The sequence below is a fragment of the Silene latifolia genome, chromosome 9 (assembly GCF_048544455.1).
Source record: "Silene latifolia isolate original U9 population chromosome 9, ASM4854445v1, whole genome shotgun sequence".
Lineage (NCBI taxonomy): Eukaryota > Viridiplantae > Streptophyta > Magnoliopsida > Caryophyllales > Caryophyllaceae > Silene > Silene latifolia.
This window is the reverse complement of record NC_133534.1, coordinates 147301936-147325210: the sequence shown is the minus strand read 5'-3', so window position 1 is coordinate 147325210 and position 23275 is coordinate 147301936. Positions and strand designations below refer to the sequence as shown.

At 37.1% G+C, this 23275-nt stretch overlaps 1 long non-coding RNA gene across 2 annotated transcripts; it reads left to right on the top strand.

The window, feature by feature from the left end:
* The first annotated feature begins 158 nt into the window (after window positions 1-158).
* LOC141600139 (uncharacterized) lies at window positions 159-19506 on the top strand. Of its 2 annotated transcripts, none has more exons than XR_012524211.1 (13): window positions 159-357; window positions 449-522; window positions 1684-1833; window positions 15085-15129; window positions 15518-15656; window positions 15796-15940; window positions 16032-16215; window positions 16288-16443; window positions 16964-17052; window positions 17188-17264; window positions 17650-17757; window positions 18147-18236; window positions 19160-19506. It is a non-coding gene; the product is annotated as an uncharacterized LOC141600139 (long non-coding RNA). The 2 variants fall into 2 exon arrangements; XR_012524212.1 differs by having other exon boundaries at window positions 15518-15682.
* Window positions 19507-23275: the final 3769 nt, after the last annotated feature.

Here is a 23275-nt window from a genome sequence, read left to right as displayed (position 1 = left end):
ACTGTATATTGTGATTGTGTAAGTTTTTATCTAATCTATTTAAATTAGATAAGTCTTAGGAGAGACCATTTTTTACTACACTGATGGCAAATAACTAATAAATAAACCAAAAAAAAAAGGAAAAAAAATAAATTAATCTGAAAATGATAACATGGAGCAACTCCTGCGTGTTGACCTTATTGCAATTATCCCTTTCCCTTACTCTCACCATAGTCATCAACATCCCTCATTTTTCAATCGTCCCTTTCCTCAGCATAGTTACCATCATCCCTCTCTTAATTCTTGCTTTTGTTTTCAATTTGTCTTTACACATAGATCTGGTCCCCCAATTATTCTATTGTCCAACCATTTTTAATTGTTGATCGAAGGAGACGGAGATAGTCATCAGGTAAAGAAAAACAATTACGGTCCCGCTGTTTACCCTATAATTTACCTGATTGTCGTCTAGCTTTTCCCAAATTGTCAATTGAATTATCTCGTGGGAGCGTTCGAGATTGCATGTCAAGTTGACGAAAACAATTGGTAAGTCGATTTCTTCTCCATTTCTTCCTTATGTTTAATAATTGAGTTGATCTTTTATTTTATGTGTTTGAATTGAGTTTTGTTTAGTACATGTTAGAGCTTGTGATATTATGTTCCGTTCTAGGAGGAAAATTGTGAAACTGTTGTAAATCCGCTGACATAAATTGCTTTTCAATACAATATATAGGCGAGAATAATTGTGTATACACTTTGCTATGTAGGCTTTTAAATGTATGATTTTAAATTTAGAGATCTCTATACACTTTGCTATGTAGGCTAGCTCTCTGATCAATCATGTTACATTATAAATTTGTTATTTTCATTATTGGTTTTTTGAACGATAAAAAAATATCAATTATGTGAAATTCAAGTAAAATCCTTTGAGTAGCATAACAGACGACATCAGTCTATCAGTGACCAAGGTCCAACCAAATTAAGGGACTGAAATTCAAGTAAAATGCTTGTTTGCTCATTTTATAGACTGATGTCGTCTACCTTAACCGGTACCATTAGTGAACCGTGGTACCTTATGATGACTGGGTTCGATACCAGTAGCATTAAAACGGACGTAGCGGCTCTCTTTACACCCGAAAATATATATTTATAGAACCTTGGTTATTTTTCTGGAATCTGGGATCTTGATCTTTTGGATGAGAAGTAGTTTTCATTGGACATAATAGTGAAAAACTCAAAATTCACACAAATCCAAATTTCAGCATACATTAAACTTTGCATTATTAGCATAATTAAATAATTAAGATAACTAATACTCCATAGACCATACTTCACTAATGTTTTCTGATATAAGAATAAGCTCAAGCTTGTACAGCCTCAACATCTGCCGTCTCCATTTTCATCTCAGTCGAACCTCCATCGTCTTTTGAAGTGTTCAAGGAGGAAATTTGTGAAACTGTTGTGAATCCGATGACATAAATTGTTTTTAAATTCAATATATATGCGAGAATAATTGTGTATACACTTTGCTATGTAGGAATTTAAATTTAGATATCTGTATAAATTTCTTCTCCATCCCCTCGTTCTTGCTGCCCTGTTTGAGCCACCATATCTGTTACATGAAAAAAAATGGTTTAAGTATTATAATTATGTGGAGTATAAGTTCTACTTTCTTTTATATTTATAGTTACTTATGGTTACCTGTAGGTAGATCGTCAAATATTTCTTTGTACACAATGTTTCTTGTGAAGTTGGATGGCATGGTACCTCCGTTGTTGATGAGTATCTTAAGCCCCTGGCGTGATGTAACTCTCGATACCGCGACATAAAGCTGTCCATGGCTGAAAATTGTTTGTGGTAAGTATAATGCGACATGATTAAGTGTTTGCCCCTGACTTTTGTTTATTGTCATTGCATAACACGTCTTGATGGGAAACTGTCTTCTTTTAAAAGTGAAAGGCCATTTTGATTCAGTAGGTGTCATCATTATTCTCGGGATAAAGGCTTTTGTGCCGATATTTATACCAGTCATTATTTCTGCCTCAATTACCCACTCCGCTAGCTGAGTGATAATAAGCCTTGTTCCGTTGCACAATCCTTGTGTCTAGTTGATGTTTCTTAGTAGCATAATAGGAGTCCGATTTTCAAATGTAGCTCATGGTCTGGCATGCCATTGAATTTCAAGCTATTTAAGAACTCAACAGGGTATAAAATATCTTGATCATGTACATCTCCTGATGATTTGCATATTGAATCAGAGCTTTTGTATCTCCTTGTTTGGCCTGGAAGAGCATTCATTATGTAGTTATTTATATCATCTACTGTTTCATTCCTCGGTGCCAGGATGCACCTATCCCTAAGATAAACGGGATCTGTGTATCGCGTTTGTATATCCGGATACGCATTAAACACAATTTCCTTTAGCGGCTCATCCTTGGGATCTATCAGTAGATCCCGTGGAATTTCAATCCATGATGGTTCCTCCTCTAATCCGCCCACTGTTGCTGGTAATGTTCCATCTCCCAAAGAGAGGATCCAATTGGCAAACTCCTCGACACTTTCCCTGTCATGGTCTTGTGCTTGAGCCAATCTCATGTTCTGGCTGAGAGTGAAGACTTCACATCGTTCCCATAATTTTGATTTGCTAATTGACGCTCTTACGATTTCTTCCCTTCTTCCTTTTGTTACCACAGGCAGTATTTGTCTAAAATCTCCACCTAGTAGTACTGTCTTCCCTCCGAAAGTAGCTCCTCCAGCGTCTTCGTGTGTAAACTGCAACATATCACGTAATGTTCGGTCGACAGCCTCAAATGCATGCCTGTCATTTTGCATGTGCAAAGTTTATTAGTAATTATTTTTTTATTAAATTCAGAAAACTTCTTAAATGAATTTATTTTTTAGTTCTCATACCGGTGGGTCATTGGAGCCTCGTCCCATACTATGAGTTTTGTCTTTTTCAATAACTCTGCTAGAGGTGTACCCTGTGCTATGTTGCATGTTGACGTGTCCGTCAATTTCATAGGGATATCTAACCTCGAGTGCGCGGTTCTTCCCAACGGTAGGAGCAAAGCCGCTATCCCTGATGATGCTACTGCGAGAACTATTTCACCTTCTGAACGTAACTTGGATATTATTGTCTTATAAAGATATGTCTTCCCCGTGCCTCCGTGACCGTAGATGAAAACTAGCCCACCGCTATCTGTAGATGTGGCTGCTATCACCTTCTCGTATATGATTTTCCGTTCTGTGTTTAAGCCTGCATGAAGTCGATTATGTTCATGGAGAACCTCCTCGCTATTTATTCGAAGTTCATCCCTTATCAACGTGTTGTTGATGCTCTGGAGTAGCGTCTTGTCCGGTAAAGGCATGGGCGGAAAATCCTTCAGTGACCTCCTACTTTTTAATAGTAACTTCTCAATTTCGAATAAGGCATATTTCTTTAATTGGTCATCTGACATTCGGAGCTCCGGGTATCTAAGGATTGATCTTTGTCTATGTAAGACATCATCTGACAGGTTTTGCCAGTTACCGTTCCACAACTCTAATGGATCACTAACCTCGCAGAAAAACAACATAGTTACAAAAAGTTGGCGTAACTGTGCTGCAGTAGCCCACCGCGAGGCCTCCTGTATCGCGTCATGCCACTCCTTATCTCCATCTAATAACCCTCTTGTGTAACATGCTGCCTTGAACGTTGGATAGGTGATGCCATTGTAGTGTCTTATTTCTTCATAGGATGTAAGTCCTCTCACTATGTTTAATAGCATACGCAAGAAAAAGTGTTCTCCTGAAGTTGGGTGTGCGTATACTACTCTACCAATGGACTTACCCTTTTTTCTTGGCCTCCACTCCTTTGCATCAACGTGCCACACAAACTTCTCAGGAAATTCTGTATATGTCAACTCTTTAGCACCCTCATCCTCATATTCCTCATTTGCTTTAAGCCATTCAGTGAACATTGTCCTCTCTATGTCATCTCTAGAGAGTACCGTTTCTACTTGCTGGTGGTCTCTATAGGTAACCGGCTGTTTACCCGGGAGATGGAAACTTAGTCGTTGAACTGATGGGCAGCGATAGTTTATATCAAATTGAAATATCCTCCACACGGCCTCACACGCTGAAACGTAACGACAATTCAAGTACTTGTTGGGGCTGGTGTCCTCTACAAGTAGTGCAATAACATTTAAATCTCTAAAAGGATCAAAGGGTATACTTTTGTATTATAATCAGTTGGTCCACGTTTATCAATAACGGTTGGCTTGCTAGATAAGTTTGACGTTATTGTCATACAGATGGCGGTGATCAAGTGGTCCCTAAAAGTCACACCTATAGGATACGTTTGAGAGATGTGACGGTATGAAAATACAGTCATGTTGATGCCAAAGTTGACTAAGCAGTTAGTCGGAGTCATTGACTAATAATTAGTCAAACGCGATGTTGAGATAATTATTTAATCCAGATTAAATAATAATGGCTAAAACGAATTAAACAGTTAATTCGTAAATTAAATATTAACGATTATATTTAATTGATGTATATTGAATTAATTATACAATATTGTCTTTGTCGGACATGTATTAATAATTCAACTAATCCGTGTTATTAGTTGATGCTTTAATAACCGATAACCGATGACGATTTATAATAAAACCGCGTCATATACATTTAGCATTTTTCGAGCCGGACCACGAGTTAAAATTAAGAGGAAGTGGAAGCCCACTTCCCCATGAGGGGCTCGGTTTGGCCGAATGCAAAGAACAAAAAGGAGAGCCTCTCCTTCTTGTTAACCTAATTCATTTTGCAACAAAAATTAGGGTTTTGAGAAACATTTTCTCTCAAAACTTTAGATCTCACATCTAAAGAAACTCACAACAAATTCTCTCAATATTGCAAGGCAATTAGAGAATACATTTCTAGCACAAGGGCATAATCTCAGACGATCTTGGGTGCAACAATTAGGAGGAGATCTACTTTGATCTCTATCATTGCCGAATTGCACTAGGACCGAAGGTTATTTCAAATGCTTTATCGTTTCTTTGTTGTATTTCGTTTATGACCATAAATTGCATATTAAATTTACGTTATAGTCCTATAATTTAAGGGTTTTATACGGATATTACCCCACAAGTGGTATCAGAGCGAGGCCACGTAAATTTTTCTATGTGATTTTCATCAAACGGATTGAATCGATAATTTTTGTTGCTTAAAACCCACTCGGCTGATTTTTTGATGCACGGCTCAAAATTTTTTTTTTGCACAGCTGAATTTTTTTTTTAAAACCGTGTCTTGATTTTTGATTTTACTGCTTTTTCTTGAATTCCGTGCCATGTCTATTTTGTTGTTGTTTTTGTAAACCGTGCTAATCAGACGATGTTTAGTATTCGATTTGTTCTTTGCATATTGTTCTTGTAATCGATATTCATAACAATATGTTAAAGATTCATCAATTGTAGTTTCAATTCTATAAGGATTAGATTAAATTGCAATTGGTTTTAACAAATCGATCTTGTTTTTGATTGTTGAGGCTCTCGGTTTTCATGTGTACCGCAGGAATTTATTTTGTTTTTTGAGCTCTCGGTTTTCAGCTCCAAAATAAAAAAAAAAAAAAAAATTGGGTACTGTTCACGGCCAGACGTGAAGAAAAAAAAAAAAAAAATTTGTGTTTTATTTTTTTTTTTGCCTTAACATGTGCATAATACGGATTTTATGCATTCGCTTGATAGTGAAACGGTTCACTCACGTACCATTTAGTTATTTTAAAGCGATTTAAAGTAACGGATTATCACGGATTAAAATTAAGTTGATTAAAGCGGTTTTGTCACATAATTTTAATCATTAGAGGTGGTTTGGATAAATTTTACATAATTACGGAATTATGTCTCGAATGAATTTGTTTTAGTTGATGCATTTATTTATCGTTATTGTTGAATGCCTTGAATGCTTATAATTACGTATTTATTTAATCTTACAAACGGTTGTAACTTAGTGTGGCCTTAGTAGAACGTGTTACCGTAATGATGGAATACGGTCTTGGTTGTATTTTGAGATCTCGTATCTCCATTTTGTTTTTTTTCTTGTAATTACAGTTTTTATTTAGAATGTAAATAGGTTTATTTTGTAAATTTTAATTGTAATTTTGAGAAGACCAAAGATGGAGATCAGATGCTCACTCCCGCTGCATGGACAAAGATGGAACATCAAGACAAGCTTCTCGGGTCCAACGGTGGATTCCAAAGTTGTATTATGTTCTTTTTACTAGGATAGGCCACACTAGGAATTTTTATTTACGTTTTGCATTCTTTTATTTATTTTATCGTAACGATAGATTGCATCATATTCCGCCTAAAAACCAAACCACCTAATAATTGCATGAAAACTGACACATATAAAGGTCACGCGTTAGTTTTCTTTGACATTCTTATGTCACACGATCAATTTTAAGCCATCACCTAAGTTAATTCATTCACGTAATGCTAGTTATTCGTTCACTTAAAATGAATTAAAACTAAGTTGATGGGATCTTCCTCGTATAACCAAAAATTTAGAATAGTCTTTATAGGTCAAACTCCAATGAATCCCTTCTTCGTCGGTAGGCATAATATGACCCCTTCTACGTCGGGTAAGTTGGAACTGATTGACTTATTTTATCTCAACACCATGGTCACTCGTACGATCCTGTGATTATGGTGGACTATAGATAGGATTTACGGAAATCTATCGACCAAGAGTTCTTACGGAAGAACTAGCTAAAAAGTTGGCTTATCAATTTACGGAAATTGAGTCTTGGGATCACTTGTATTATTCTTGAGGGAGATCAATTATGCAAGTGCAATGAGTCTACACGATTAAAATGAATTTTAAATAGACTTAAATCACCTCGATGAGTTGCTTATTTCGTTTTTGTTTTTCTTTCTTTTTCAGCGTAGATCACGTTTTTAAAACTGCTAATAACATAATGGCTGGCATCCTCGATGACCCAATGCCAAGTGCCACATTGGACCGTGAGTCCGGCCGGATCTTCATGAATCGGATGAATCGGTCTACTAGATCGAAGAATGATGGATCAAACTTCGCGGAATGGGAGGCGGCATTACGGAATGCTGCCACTGCTGACGGGAAGCTCAAGTATCTGACTGAGCCCCTCCCGCCAGCCCCAGGCCCCACGGCTCGAGTTAACGAGATCTCCACGTATAGCGACTTCGTCACGGAAGCGGGTGCGATTAAATACGTACTCATTTTTGCAATGGAATCCAATTTGCAGAAACGCTTCATAGCCCAAGGTGCAAACAAGATTTTCACCACGCTCACTAATGAATTCTCGAAAGCACCGAGAATCGTGACCTATGAGCATACCACTCGCTTCTTTGATGCGAGACTCCAGAAGGGCCAACCAGTTAGCCCACACATTCTCAGCATGATTGAGAATGTCGAGAGACTGGAGGCGCTTGATTGTAAAATCAGCGAGAACATTGTGATTGACCGCATGCTTCATTCACTCCACGATGGTTTTGCGCTCTTTAGAGCGAATTACTATATGAATGATTTGAAGAAAAGTCCCCATGAACTGCACTCCCTTCTCGTACAAACCGAGAAGGACATGAAGTTCAGTGGGAGCTTGAAACAGGATGTTCTCGTTGTGTCAAACAAGGGCAACGGTAAGGGCAAAGCTCAAGCAGACCTAGCGGTAGGTAAACCGAAGTTTAAGAAGTCGGGATCAGGTAAGAGTGGGCCTGGTGAGGCAAGTAACTCATCAGTCGCGACAAAGAGCAAAACCGAAAACATGGAATGCCATCACTGCCACAAGACTGGGCATTGGAGGCGCACATGTCTGTTTATCATGAGGACATAAAAGCGGTCGCGTTAAACCCGTTGGTATGTCTTCTTCCTCTTATACTTTTATTCATATGATTGAGATTAACCACGCAAGTTACGGAACTTGGGTACTAGATAATGGTTGTGGTTCTCATCTGTGTAATCATGTGCGGGGGCTCCGAAACATCGAACCCCTCGTAAAGGGTGAGGTGGACTGCGTGTCGGGAATGGAGCACGAGTGGCCGCCGTCTCGAGGGGAACATACGTGATCCAGCTTCCTAGCGGATTTGAGTTATTTTTATATAATTGCTATTATGTACCCAGTCTTTCTAAAAACATTATTTCGGTTTCTGACCGACAAACTTGGTTTTTCATTTGTAATAGAGAATAATTCTTGCATTTTCTCATTACACGATATGATTTATGGCAAGGCAGTCTCCATGAACGGAATTTATGTTTTAGATCGGACCACCGAAATATTACACGTAATGAATAAGAAGTTAAAGGTCGGTGACAAAGATCAAACATACCTATGGCACTGCCGTATGGGACACATTAATGAGAAACGCGTAAAACGGCTCATAAAGAATGGAGCTATCTCGGCCTTTGATTTTCAATCATTTGGCACGTGTGAATCATGTCTCATCGGTAAGATGACTCGGATTTCCTTCAAAGGTGTTGGAATGCGCGGTGCTGACCTATTAGGACTCATACACACGGATGTATGTGGACCTATGTCAATCACCGCACGAGAAGGCTATAGGTATTTCATCACTTTCACGGACGATTTAAGTAGATATGGCTATGTCTACTTAATGAAGCATAAAAGTGAATCCTTTGAGAAATTCAAAGAATACCAGAATAGGGTACGAGAACCTCTTTGGGTAGAAAGATTAAAACACTACGTTCGGATCGTGGTGGCGAGTATCTTTCTCACGAGTTTGATCAACACCTTAAAGACTGTGGGATTGCCTTACAGTTAACTCCACCTGGAACACCTCAGTTGAATGGTGTGTCCGAACGGAGAAATCGAACTCTACTTGATATGGTTCGATCCATGATGAGTCACACCGTGTTGCCTGACTCATTGTGGGGTTATGCTCTTCTCGTCATTTGCTCTAATACTTAACCGAAGTCCGTCTAAAGCTGTTGACAAGACTCCATATGAACTATGGAAGGGAACGGTCCCCAACTTGTCCTTTATACGGGTTTGGGGCTGCGAGGCTTATGTCAAGTGGAGACACGAGGATAAGCTCGGCCCGCGATCAGTCAAGACATACTTTATAGGTTATCCTAAAGGAACACTTGGTCATTACTTCTATTCGCCAACCGAACAACGTGTTTTTGTTGCGGCTAGTGCGACATTCTTAGAGAAGGAATTTCTCGAGAATGCAAAGAGTGATAGAACCTTCGACCTGTCGGAGATTCCAGAACCAAATACCGAGCAACCATTGGAGGAACCAGTTCCTTTAATCCCGGCTGCAGTTAATATTCCTGAGGAACCTAGGAGGTCGGGAAGAGTCTCTATTCCTCCAGACAGATACATTGGTATGGTCGAGGAACATGACATAGATGACATTCTACTCTTAACGAGTAGTGAACCCGCAACCTATAAAGGTGCCATGACTAGTTCTGACTCAAAGCTATGGCTTGAGGCCATGCAATCCGAGATGGACTCCATGTATGAGAACAACGTATGGGATCTTGTTGACTTACCTGCTAAGGTTCGTCCCCTTCAATGCAAATGGCTTTACAAGATAAAGCATTCTGTGGAAGGTCAACAAGATATCTATAAAGCACGACTAGTTGCTAAAGGTTTCACCCAAGTGCCAGGTTTGCACTACGATGAAATTTTTTCACCCGTAGTCATGTTGCGTTCCATTCGGATTATCTTAGCGATCGCCGTTTTTCATGACTATGAAATTTGGCAGATGGATGTGAAAACCGCCTTCTTAAACGGCTTTTTGGAGGAAGAGTTGTACATGGTACAACCCGAAGGTTTCATCGATCCTGAACATCCTAAGAAAGTATGCAAGCTTAAGCGTTCCATTTATGGACTTAAGCAAGCATCTCGGAGTTGGAATCATCGCTTCGACCAAGTGATTAAAGAAAATGGATTTACTCGATCGGTCGAGGAACCATGTCTTTATATCAAGTTGAGTGGGAGCAAGATTGTCTTCCTAATATTGTATGTCGATGACATACTCCTGATTGGGAATGACATACCTCTCTTAACTTTGGTAAAAGTATGGTTGAAGAACCATTTCCAGATAAAAGATCTGGGTGAGGCACAAAGAATTCTGGGCATCCGTATCTATCGAGATAGATCACGTCGGATGTTATCTCTCAGTCAGGAGTCTTACATAGACAAAATCCTAGAGAGATTCAACATGACTAACTCCAAAAAGGGGTTTCTTCCTATGGCTCCAGGGGTGCATTTGAGCAAGTCTCAGGCACCAGAGACACCGGAAGAGAAAGAGCGCATGACACGGATTCCTTATGCCTCGGCTATAGGATCAATCATGTATGCCATGATATGCACACGTCCGGACGTGGCATATGCATTGAGTATGACAAGTCGATTCCAACAGCATCCAGGTGAATCACATTGGATGGCTGTCAAGAACATTCTTAAGTACCTACGGAGGACTAAAGATTGGGCATTGACTTATGGAGGCGATCAAAAGCTATGCGCAACCGGTTACGCAGATGCTAGCTTCCAAACGGATCGAGATGACTCGAAATCTCAGTCTGGATTCGTTTTTACTCTTAATGGCGCTGCGATCAGTGGAAGAGTTCCAAACAAAGTGTTACAAAGCAGATTCTACGATCGAGTCCGAGTACTATGCCGCGTCGAAGGCTGCAAAGGAAGCGAAATGGATGCGTCAATTCTTACAAGGACTATCTGTAGTGCCTAGTTCGAATGACCCGATCACCATCTATTGCAACAATAGAGGTGCCATCTTCCAAGCTAAGGAGCCAAAGTCTAGCAACAAGTCTAGACATGTACAACGGAAAGCTCATCTAATCCGAGATTACGTGGAGCAAAAGGAAGTAGTGATAGAAAAGATTGCTACAGATGATAACATAGCAAATCCTCTCACTAAACCATTACGACAAGATAAGCATGAAGGGCATGTTAATTCCATGGGAATTAAACGTGTTCCTAAGTTGTAGTACTCTTTTATGGATTAGATTCATTCCCTTATGTACTCTATACGACATCATCGTTTTGATATTTATATATTTTGTTTTTCATGTGGTTTTGTACGACAATTTTGAACACCACAAAGTGAACTGAACAAACATTATATTTTTGGTCCTTAATTGCCCACGTGAGCTGATAACTCAAGGTAATTATTTTGTGACGTTGGTTGATGGTGGGTTCAACGAGCCATAAGTCAAAAGGTTGACTGACCAATCACAGAGGCGATTTATACGGATATCTCGTAGGACACAATTGTGACATCGACGTGGAGTCGTAAATGTTTTATAACATTCGGTGCCCGGTCGTGGATAGGACCTCCATGGTGATCCCAAGAGTCGATTCTTTTGACTATCGACTGTCTCTTGAGATTAAGGCAGATTTTGGGTGACTTTGGTTTCTTTCTCACGGTCATCCGTAACAGGGGGCCAAGTAGATTTTTTCTGGGTCATTTTATCTTTGTGCTTAGTTCGGAAGGAGTCGAGTTGAAGGAAATATTCAGCCTTTATCAGTTACTCGATATTTCTCAGGGCCACTCGAGGAGTCAGAATCGAAATGCATGGCCATGCTCGAATACGAATTCGTTTTATCAGTTAAGTTACTCTCTAGTCGGGGAAACCACTCTTGATACAGATCGATTGTAAAATACGACCTTTGCGGATCCGGATCTGCAAATTGTTTTACATTGAGTGGGAGAAATTTTAAATGGATATGAGAATCGGTTATCGCACATACACTTGTACGGACAAGTGGGAGTTTGTTGGAGCTGTGTCCTCCAGTTAGTGCGGATAACGTTATTACACATACACTTGTACGGACAAGTGGGAGCTTGTTGGGCTGGTGTCCTCTACAGTTAGTGCAATAACATTTAAATCTCTAAAAGGATCAAAGGGTATACTTTTGTATTATAATCAGTTGGTCCACGTTTATAAATAACGGTTGGCTTGCTCGATAAGTTTGACGTTATTGTCATACAGATGGCGGTGATCAACTGGTCCCTAAAAGTCACACCTATAGGATACGTTTGAGAGATGTGACGGTATGAAAATACAGTCATGTTGATGCCAAAGTTGACTAAGCAGTTAGTCGGAGTCATTGACTAATAATTAGTCAAACGCGATGTTGAGATAATTATTTAATCCAGATTAAATAATAATGGCTAAAACGAATTAAACAGTTAATTCGTAAATTAAATATTAACGATTATATTTAATTGATGTATATTGAATTAATTATACAATATTGTCTTTGTCGGACATGTATTAATAATTCAACTAATCCGTGTTATTAGTTGATGCTTTAATAACCGATAACCGATGACGATTTATAATAAAACCGCGTCATATACATTTAGCATTTTTCGAGCCGGACCACGAGTTAAAATTAAGAGGAAGTGGAAGCCCACTTCCCCATGAGGGGCTCGGTTTGGCCGAATGCAAAGAACAAAAAGGAGAGCCTCTCCTTCTTGTTAACCTAATTCATTTTGCAACAAAAATTAGGGTTTTGAGAAACATTTTCTCTCAAAACTTTAGATCTCACATCTAAAGAAACTCACAACAAATTCTCTCAATATTGCAAGGCAATTAGAGAATACATTTCTAGCACAAGGGCATAATCTCAGACGATCTTGGGTGCAACAATTAGGAGGAGATCTACTTTGATCTCTATCATTGCCGAATTGCACTAGGACCGAAGGTTATTTCTAATGCTTTATCGTTTCTTTGTTGTATTTCGTTTATGACCATAAATTGCATATTAAATTTACGTTATAGTCCTATAATTTAAGGGTTTTATACGGATATTACCCCACAGTACTCTATAATTTCATCTCTGGTTTGTTCAATAAGGAAAGTTCCTCTGTCTGGACCTTTATTTATATATTTAAATAGGTATTTGATTGATCTTGATTTATTGCACCATTCGACGTTTATGTGAGCTTGATATCTGACAATCAACCCAACGTTGTGAGGAACTATATCTCTGTTGTCAAACTGTACCCCATTCTTTATAATCTTTCTTCCATTGTTACGCCTTTGGTAAATTGGAAAACCCTCTTCATCCAATGTGCTTTGACAATTGTATTTTTTAGGGTAATGTTTTGTGCATTCCCCTTTATCCGTGCATGGTGCTGATGGCTTTGCTCTACCGCAAGGACCGTGAATCATAAACTACTTTACTGCAGCATAAGCTTCAGGATCGTGCTCCTCGTCAGGTATTTCGGCAGAGATGATGTTGTCTATGTCAGCGGCAGTCTTGTATTTGTGGTCTGGGTGAAGAAATAGTAAAATATGGGCGTGTGGAAGACCTCTTTTTTGAAATTCTATTGTGTACACAGCTGCAGTGTGAACAATTATAATTATTAATAGTAAATTAGTAAGCATTATATAAAGTAATTAGATGAAGAAGTCATATGTCATCAATTTGTTTTATCCCTTACCTGCATTCACCTTTCCAAAACGTTGTCCTTCTATTAGATCCGTCATAAGAGCATCCAGTTTCATCTTGAAAACTCGCACGATAATGTCAGGTCGCTCTTCCACCTTCTGGCCAGGTATCTCGGTTAACATTGACTGGACTTCAGCCCACTTCGTGTTGGCTGTGAACGTAATGAATAGGTCCGGATTTCCGTAAACGCGACATATGGCCATGGCGTCCTGATAATTTTGTACCTTATACCTAGTTCCCCCGGTAAAAGATGACGGAAGAATATATCTTTTTCCGAGCTGTGTTTCATCTGTATCACCTCGAGCTATAGCGTCCACCAAACCGTCATATAGTTCAACCCTTAGTTGACTCTGGTTATAACGTATGAACCTCAATCTCTCGGCTTCTATGCACGTGTATGCGTCAACTAAATATTGTAGAAATAAACGTCCTGAACGCAACAGAGCCGAGCTTTCGGTACGACGTTGTTGTACTCTGAATGCGTAGTATTCACACATGGTGTTGTGCTTCCTCTTTTTGTTCGGTCTGGTTGAGCTGTCCCTGTACATGGTTTTTTCGACATATCCATCCTCACCGTATGGAAACAATAATGGGTATTGCATTGACATAAAACTTGGGTGTGTTTCGTTAATCTGTTGAGTACCGTCCTTTTTGTGGTCCACTATTATATCTCTGTATCCTATCGTATCTTCTATATCACCTACAATGAGAGCTGCAATCTCAGAAGCAGTTGGTGTGTTGAACTCCCTTGTATCACGGCTCCTGTTACCGATCAGCTTTACTCGAATAGGGAGTAATTCATCCTCCTTGAAGCGGTCTCTTGCCATGCGGAATACTTTCACCAGCTCGTTATTTTTATCTAGCATCTCTAGTAACTCTTTAACTAAATCTTCATCTAATCCTGCTGATGTAGAGTCTTGTCCGTTGTTAATGACCGACATCCTGTTCTCAATCTCGTGATCCGTATCGTAAATGTATAACTGTAAAAACTTTGGGGTTCTTCCCACGGCCGGAACCAATGACCCCATCAGATGATAATTTTGCCCGCTTATTCGAAAAGCATAAGGAGCCGAGCCATTGTTGAGCGACTTATCGATCTTACCCCCCATTGATGTAAATGCAAAGATGGTGTTGTACATCCTAATCTTATCACGAAACTCCCTGCATCTTCGACCCCCATTGGAGTCTAAAAGCTCTTCTAGTAAGGGTGGTGGATTCTTAAGTAATGGGGCCTGTACTTGACCACCCTGACAACATAATCTAAACTCTGGGTTTGTTGTACGGCGTTGTTTCCGCTTCCTTTCCTGGTACCAAAATAACGCACCGCAAGAGTTACAAACACGGTCTGGCTCTCCAAAGTTTAGTATATCAGTTTGCCTTTCTACAAAGATTTAGCTAGTTGGTTAATATTAATACATAAATTTTGTGAATATAAATTTAAGTTGAATTTGGTCCGCTGTCTTACCGACAATAGGGGTAGCGGGTGTATGATTCGCTCTATAAGGATGTTGCCTCTGTCCTGTGTTTCTCCGGCGGTTAATAACTCTTCTTTGCTGATCTGTAGCCTTTAATTGCTCTGCAGTTACTGAATGCTGATTTCCTATGGTGTTATCATTTATATCGTTATGTCTCTCATTGTTCTCCAGGTTCAGCGGTTGGGTATCTCGTCTACATCTTGCAGCTCTCTTAAGGTCAGCGAAGCTCGCTCCTTTTCCTGTAAATTCCATTCTTCTGCTGTCCTTCTGAATCTGAACTGTGACTGTTTTTGTTTTGTCAAACTGTTGGTTTGATTATATATATACACTGTTATTTGTTCAGTAAGTTCCTTACTCTGCAGGACTTTCCTAAGCTCTTTTATGCTTTTTTTTCTTCCTGTAGTTTCCTTAAATCAACATCACTTTAATTTCCTTAATCGTTTGATTATACATATGCACTGATGTGCATTCAATAAGTTCCTTAACTCTGCAAATAATTGCTTAGCTGTTTTGTGCTTGTTTTCTGAGAGTTTCCTTAAATCAACATCACTTTCCTTAATAGTTTGTTTGTTAGTTGCCTAAAAATTTATGTATTTTTCTAGAGGATTGCAGGGACCTTCTATCATTGAATGTGTATCCAGTCATCTCATTTATGTTGTGCATTTTTTACCAAAAGATTTAAAAGTTTCTACAGAAGACTGTCAAAGTGTTATAGATCATCTTTGGGACAACGTGATAGGATGGTACTGAACCTCAAAATTAAACTCATGTAAATCTTAGTTTCTGTTGGAGGATTCTTGTTGATTTTTTTAATGATCTTCATCCATCGTATCTGTCTTACTTAGTCTTAGCTGATAACTAATTTTTAATATATTCCTGCAGGTTAGCTTTGAGCTTCTAGACTGCCTTTTAGCTCGTTATCCAGAATCTTTTTCTAACCTGGTATGTCCTTTTTTTTATGAGTAAGCTGATATGCTCCGTTATAGGGAGAAAAGGTGACAAAGGTAATAGATGGTTGGGAAAATAGGTTATTCATGTTTTCTAGTGGAATATTTTTTTTTCTCTTTGTTACAAAACGAAAATATGTTTCATATTTTCCTCATGTGAACCAAGCTAAGGAATTCATTCTCCTAAAAAAATTTCTCCTCTTAACCAAGCCAAGCTTGCACTAAGCCGAAAGATGTAATATAGGTGTCTCTTGGGGCTTAAAGTGTACAGAGTGAAAGGGAGAAAGGGTAAAACCATCAAACTGAGGAAGCTAAACAATTATCTTTCTAAGTTATTCTTATGGGCTTGAAATGCGTAAGTTGTACTTGTTTAATTTAGTCATTTTGAACTTGATACTTAAGTAAATGAGCTGTCAATATGCTTTAGGATGATCACCTTGTATATGGTGTATGTGAAGCCATTGAAGGTGAAAAAGATCCTCAATGTTTGGTGCATGTTTTCCATTTCGTTTCATGGGTTGTATTGCACCGGTTGTCTTGAAACACACGTGTATAGGTGGTGTCACTCGATTTATCTTACTTTGTAAGTCACTGGCTCTTTGAAACTTGTAACAAAAATTAATTAAATAGGAATCTTTGTCTACTATAGATAACTCATGTTAACAATTATAATATATCTTTAGCGCACAAAAAAAAAACAATTTCAATATCTTTTGAGAATAAAATATTAATAACTTGTTGTCTCATTGATTTGTTGTTGCTGCCTTAATACATGTATACTTGATAATCTATTTTTTATTATTCTTGCTAAGCATAAAATAAAACTTAAAAACTTGTTTCGTTGACTTGATGTTGGTGTCTCCATCTGTGCCTTCGGTAAGGATTACGGTAGTCCTGCGATTCTTTAGCTTTTGCCTTTCTTGCTGCAGTAAGACATGATTTTATTAGATTTGTTAGTTTCTAATATGAATAATTTGTTATTCATAAATTATTCAGGATTTACCACCTCTTTTTCTTTGGTGTTTGAACATTAGCTTCTTGTACTGCCTCACGCTCATATGCTAAGTTCAGAATTCCTGTATCATTAATAGTTTTTCCATCAGCATGGGGAAAGCTTGGAACTCTTGTATAATTAATCGTGTTTCCTTCGGCAGAGGAGGTTGTTGGTTCCTGTTCAGAATCCCGGTGTCAGGTAAGTAGCCAAAGCTTAAATTAAGTGTTATTATGTAATTAAGGTGAAAGAAGTTACATCTCCAAGGTCTTGGTAGCCAAGCATGTCTTGACTTTTGATTTTGTTGACTGTGAATCCTTCCTTTTTTTCTATCAGGTTGGACTTGTTAAGCTTAACTTCAAAGACATGGGTTTCTCCGACCAATTTCCCAATGGGCTCCGGGAGTAATTCAGGTATTCCGTCCTGATAATAGTTTAATGTATGATTAGTTAGTAATTTCATTTATTTAAACATTTAGGTACTTCAAAATTTTAAAGAGTGTTTGTTATATACCTCACTGTTGTCGCTCAAAAGTGTAGTAACTGGTACTTGTATAACACTCTCTGCCAATCTGTCTAACAACACAAATGTGCTGTTGCCCGTGTGATCTTCAACCTCAAATTCCACTCTGTACCTATATAGTTGATGATGAATAGATGTATCATATATTCGTATGTTAAGCTTTACTTTAATTAATAGGAAGAACATGTTTCTTACCTTGTGATCGGGATATCTGCTGGATTTTTACAAAATCGGCATATTTTGTCTCCGTCTTCATATATTAACTTCTTGCGACAGCTTGGGCAGGAAGTGAAGTACCAAGGCTTTGTTGTATTGATTCTTGTGATAGTCGATTTGCATATGACCTTTGTCCCATCAGCAACATTGCTAGCATATATCAACTCGGTAAGTTCTTTTATTGTCAATGTGAGTGGATTTTCTATGTCCTCGGAAGAACCATAGGTGTCTAACTCAAAATTCAAATTGGCATTATCAATCCTGTATGCGTAAGATAATAGTTAGGGGTTTATTTTTCAGTACGTAGTTTAAAAGTGTACTAAAGAGAATATTAGTTACCCTTCAATATACTCTTTTATCTGAGGCAGGTTTATATCTCCATATATTCTAGTTTGATCTGTTGAACCCATTGTAATATTTCCTGCAGTAGACATATTATTCAATTTGTGTGCCTATTTTGTCTTGAAAATAAGAGAGCTATAAATAACAAAGCTTTGTAATACCATTAAAAGTCTTCGTTGTGAGAGACGTTAGTATGACCACATTCGTTTTTGTAGTGTCAGAGTCAAGGTGATCACTGAAGATTTTGGCAACATTGGACCAAAGAGTTATGTTCAATGCATCTCCACTGCACAAAATTTATATCTGTAAGTTACAACAACTAATTTATTTGTCACAATGTATTATTTTAAATTGTAAAACTTACCTGTTAAGTTCGATGTCAATGGCCCTTCCGAGAACCTTCCCTTTCTCCCCATATTTCTTCCAATTTTCCGGTTTCTTCAATCTACCAATAACATCTACCGCACAAAGTAATCTTTAGCAAAAACGAATTTTATTATATAATAGATAGCATAGTCAAATGTCGATAACGATACCTGTTAGTTGAATATCCTTATCAGCACGAAGCTTGATTGTGTCGTAGGGAGCCAGGTCAAAAACTTGTTGCGGGACCCTTACATCTTCTTCTAAAGGCTGGACAAACGTTGCAAATATAAAATTTATTATGAGATTGTTTGCGACACATCTATATGTTGGTTTATTATCTTTCACTTCAAAGTTCTTGATTAAATACATGTGGCCTTCTTTCAGCTTCTCTTTATAATGTGGGGCATCATCCCTATTGATTGAAGCTTGAATAGCGTTTCCCTGTATCACATGTTGCTGTCAGTTTTTTTGTATAATATATAGTTGATATGGTAGTTTTATAAAGTAATAAATGTTGATAGGTTACTTACCGTTTCATCAGCAAGGATAACGTCAATTCCCATGAAAAACTTCTTTAACCAAGTTATATTGTCCCACATTCTAACCACCCTTACTTTTAATTTCCAATCTTGCTTGTTTTTTTGCTAAATCTCCTATAAGGTCATATGTTGATACATCTAGCGATTCTCTTGGCCTGTTTAGTATAAAAAAAGGCGAACAAATTTATGCTTTAATTGAACTGCCTATATCACATGGAAAGAACGAATAGTCTAATTTAATTATTATAAGATACCTTTTCTTGTTTGTGTTGGCCATATGCTTTCCAAGATTAGCTGACATCTTCAATATGTTGAGTATGCAGGTGTTGCGGTTTTAAAACGTGAATGGGGATTTGATCAAAGATGGAGAAGAGTATATTGACGTTCTATGAAGATCTGTTTGAATGAATAGTCTCAATGATGTTTAATTTCTTATATAGTGTTATTAGATTTCCTATTTCCTAATTCTATAACAGAACTTTTTAGTAAAGTTTACTTGAGTATTGATTTCAATTATAATTAAACGTATAGTAGTTCTCTATGGTTCTACGATATATTAATTTATTTTATGGTAATTAACTATATTCTCTTCTTCTCTAAATATTTAGGAAATTACCAAGAATTGTAAATTAATTTTATATTATATTATATACTTTAATTTAATGATTTCTGTGTGGGATTTCCTTAAATATGTATCACAGCACACTTATATATTATTAATCTTTAAACCAAAACGATATAATATTTATATTGGAGTCCCTGAATTGGGTCCATCACACGGTGCTAGTGATTTAAAACTATATAGTATAATTAATTTGTATAACTTTCTTTAATTACATGGAAGTCCCTTGATTTCTGGATTTAATATATAGTATTGATAACTACACATCATATAACTTCAGACTTCAGAGGTAATCTCTAAACTAAGGGACATGTAAGATGAACATAACTCTCTTGCCGCCGCATTCAGGATGGATGGCTAGAGACATATTTGGCTAAATTGATTGCAAAAATATCAAGCTGAGTTCTGATAGTATAAACAAAGCCGATTGGAATGTGGGTAATTACGGAGATGTAAATTGAACTCGAGTTCTTAAACTTTATAAACTTCTCTGGGCTCCTAAATCATATAATAAAGTTGAAGATAGGCGCTCCGATAATGCTCATGAGAAACCTTGATCAGTCTGGTGGTTTGTGCAACGGTTCTGGGTTATTGGTTAACCAACTTGGAAACCACATAATCCAAGCAACCATTATATCTGAAACAAACATAGGCAATAAGCTCATTCCTAGGATGGTTTTAAGTCCGTCCGATACCAGTACGTTGCCCATCAGATCCCAACGGAGACAAGTGCCAGTTATTATGTTATGCAATAATGACTATAAACAAACGACAAGTCTCCCTTGTGACGAATATATCTGTCATAAGTTTGCGACGGGTCAAATACTACCCACATGGATAAATAAGATAAAACAGAATGTCACTCCCTAGGCACTTTGCTTTTTTCTTATCTCCCCATGTGGGTATTATTTGACCCGTCGAAAGCTTGCGACGGATATGCCCGTCACAAATGAGAATTTGTGATAAACAAAAGCCAAGGTCAGACACTTTTACATGTGGGTTAGTATCTATCGCGACCATTTTTTAGTCACGGTCAACTTTAAGTTGCCTTATCTAGGGTCACAAGTGAAAGGGGATTAAAAATTCTCGTGACCAAAACCGTCGTGTAAATAACACTACTGAAAATGTAGTGTACAAAGAAGCGTTTCGTAACTTATAGGGTAATGGTACTTTGAAGATATTTATACATAAGCACTAAAATGAACAAGATTCGGTTCCATTGTAGATATTTGTGCAACATTTAAAATTTAAGATGTTCTTAGAGCAAGCGTAATGGGAGTTCTTATTCTTCAGTTTGTCAATAAGAACTTCAAAAATAAAGTTCTTCCTATTTGTGGTTGGAATTCAAAATAAAAACTTGGTTCTTATTTAAGAACCAAGTTCTTTGTTAGTTTCCAAAAAATAAAATAGGTTAATGGAGATAAGATAATTAATAGTGGGTCTTAATTAAGAACTAAGAAAAAGTTTTTCCATTGTGGTGTAAAGTACTTAAACTTACTAATTAGTAAAAAATGACTTGAAAATAGAAAGAACTTTATGTGAATTTCTTCCATTGCATTTGCTCTTAGCAATTAGCATTGACAATTTAATGTCAATATTTATTTTCAGCATATTTTATATGTAAGAGAAGTTATGTAATTGTGACTTTCTCCGGCTCCAAAAAGCTTTTTATACTTTTATTCTTTTGTGTGAAAAATAATAATCAAACGTAAACAATCATTTGAGTACACTACATATTCCCTCCGTCTCATCCATTTGTTTACTTTTTTTTATTCTTTGTTAAACGTATTTTTATCAAAGGTAAACTAATGATTGGGCAGGAGGGAGTAGTTACTTTCTAACTCATCCATCAAGATAATTTTTATTCGGCATTGTACCTCATTTTTCTTTCGTCAAATCTTTAACACATACCCGTGCAACTTTGCATGGGTATTAAACTAGTAAGTTAATAACACACTTTCCAACTTAAATTACAAATATCTTGATTATCATAATTATTCAATAAAATATTTTTTTTTTAAATTTTTTTATTTTAATGAAAAGGTTAGTAATAACTGGGGATGTAGAAAATTACCCCAGTGACTAATATATTATGTGCAAATCAACCCCCTAAGTTTCACTTGTAACAAATTAGCCGCATAAGTTTTCTAAAATGCACAAATCAAATTTTTATACCATTTTTTTAAACTAGAACCTATTATTTTCTATTATAAAAACCATTTAAAATATACATAATAAAAATTAAATACAATATTTACATATTCAACGAAAAATGTGAACCAAATTTAATATAAAGAAAAATTTAGTCATATAACTTTTCATTGTAACTTCATTAAAAATTCATATATTATGAATATTTTTTCACCAAAATGAATAAAAAATAATAATTGAACATGCATTCTAATAATTAAGAATTTTAGAATTAATATTTGATCAAGAATTTTGATTTTCAATAATAGTAAAATATTTAATTTAGTATATTCATTCTTAAAAATAATATGTGGTTAATTGCACATTGAGAGAAACGTATGAGGCTAATTTGCTACATTTATAAGTTAAGGGGCTTAATTGCACATAGTATCAAACTTATGGAGGTGATTTGCTATATTTCCCTATTAATGACCATTGTCCGTAATGGTGGAGCCTAGTAGTTAAAACTTGGGTGGAATTTCCATGGAACCCAGGTTCAAGCCTCCCAGAGTAATTTTGTAGAGTATTTATGGCCTGAGACCATACCTTCTAGATTTCGAGCCTGACAGCCTCGACTGGCTTACCTGATATACTACAAGCTACCTCGTATATACGAGGGTTTACCCAGTACGCACTGAAGATAGCGGGTGGTTAATAACCACCAACTATTAGTCATACACACCCATATTGTTAATTAGGACATGAGACCCCTTCTCTCTGTAATTTACAATACTACAGGCTACTCTATTTGCCCTAGTGAATTGTTTACACTTGTTTTATTTTATGAGGGGGAAATTAAGTAAGTGTAAATTATTGACTGAGTCGAATGGGGTATATCATAGTAGATACTTGGAGGACAAAATTAATTTAAAATAGGTTTCTTTTAACATCAATGTGCGACTTAAAATAATGCTTCATTCGTACATTAACTTACACATACCTAATTAATCATAAATAAAATATATACTAATTGGTTTGTTTTAAGCTGATGAGTTTTGGTTGAAGACGAAAATAGCGGGTGGTCTATGTATGTTAGGTAAATGAAATGAATTGGTGGGGATGTAACATGGCATTTCAATATTCGGCACCATGCATGATGCTCATGCATGCTCTTTTGTACGTAAAAGTAAGAAGCTAAGGCGATAACTCCAATACAATACAGAATTATACCTCTATCACCTATTGAGGTAAACGTAAAATGGTCCACCCGCATATGTGTATATCATGCTCGTTCTCAACATTGAGTGGCTCTAATCGTTTGTACTGTGTCCGTCGGATTTAAGCAACTTAAGGCTATTCTATACTTACATCTGTCTTTCAGAATCATGTTCCGTTAACTAACCTGCCTTGCAATCTCATGCGCATCTTAACCTGCCCTATAGTCACCCAAATAAATGAAACGAATCAATTACGGGAGTGAATAGTGATGGAGAGAATTGTTGTTGAAGCAGGCCGGGTTCTTTGTTACCCATGGGAATTGGGAAAGTCACAATAGGGAATTTTTTGGTTTATTGGTGTTGATTAGCAAAATAATTAGGGAAGTAGTGTTCGTTTGAAAGTATTTGGGCTTATGGTGTCCACGTCATCACTTTTTAATTTTTTCCAATTTTTATATGAAACCGCTAGG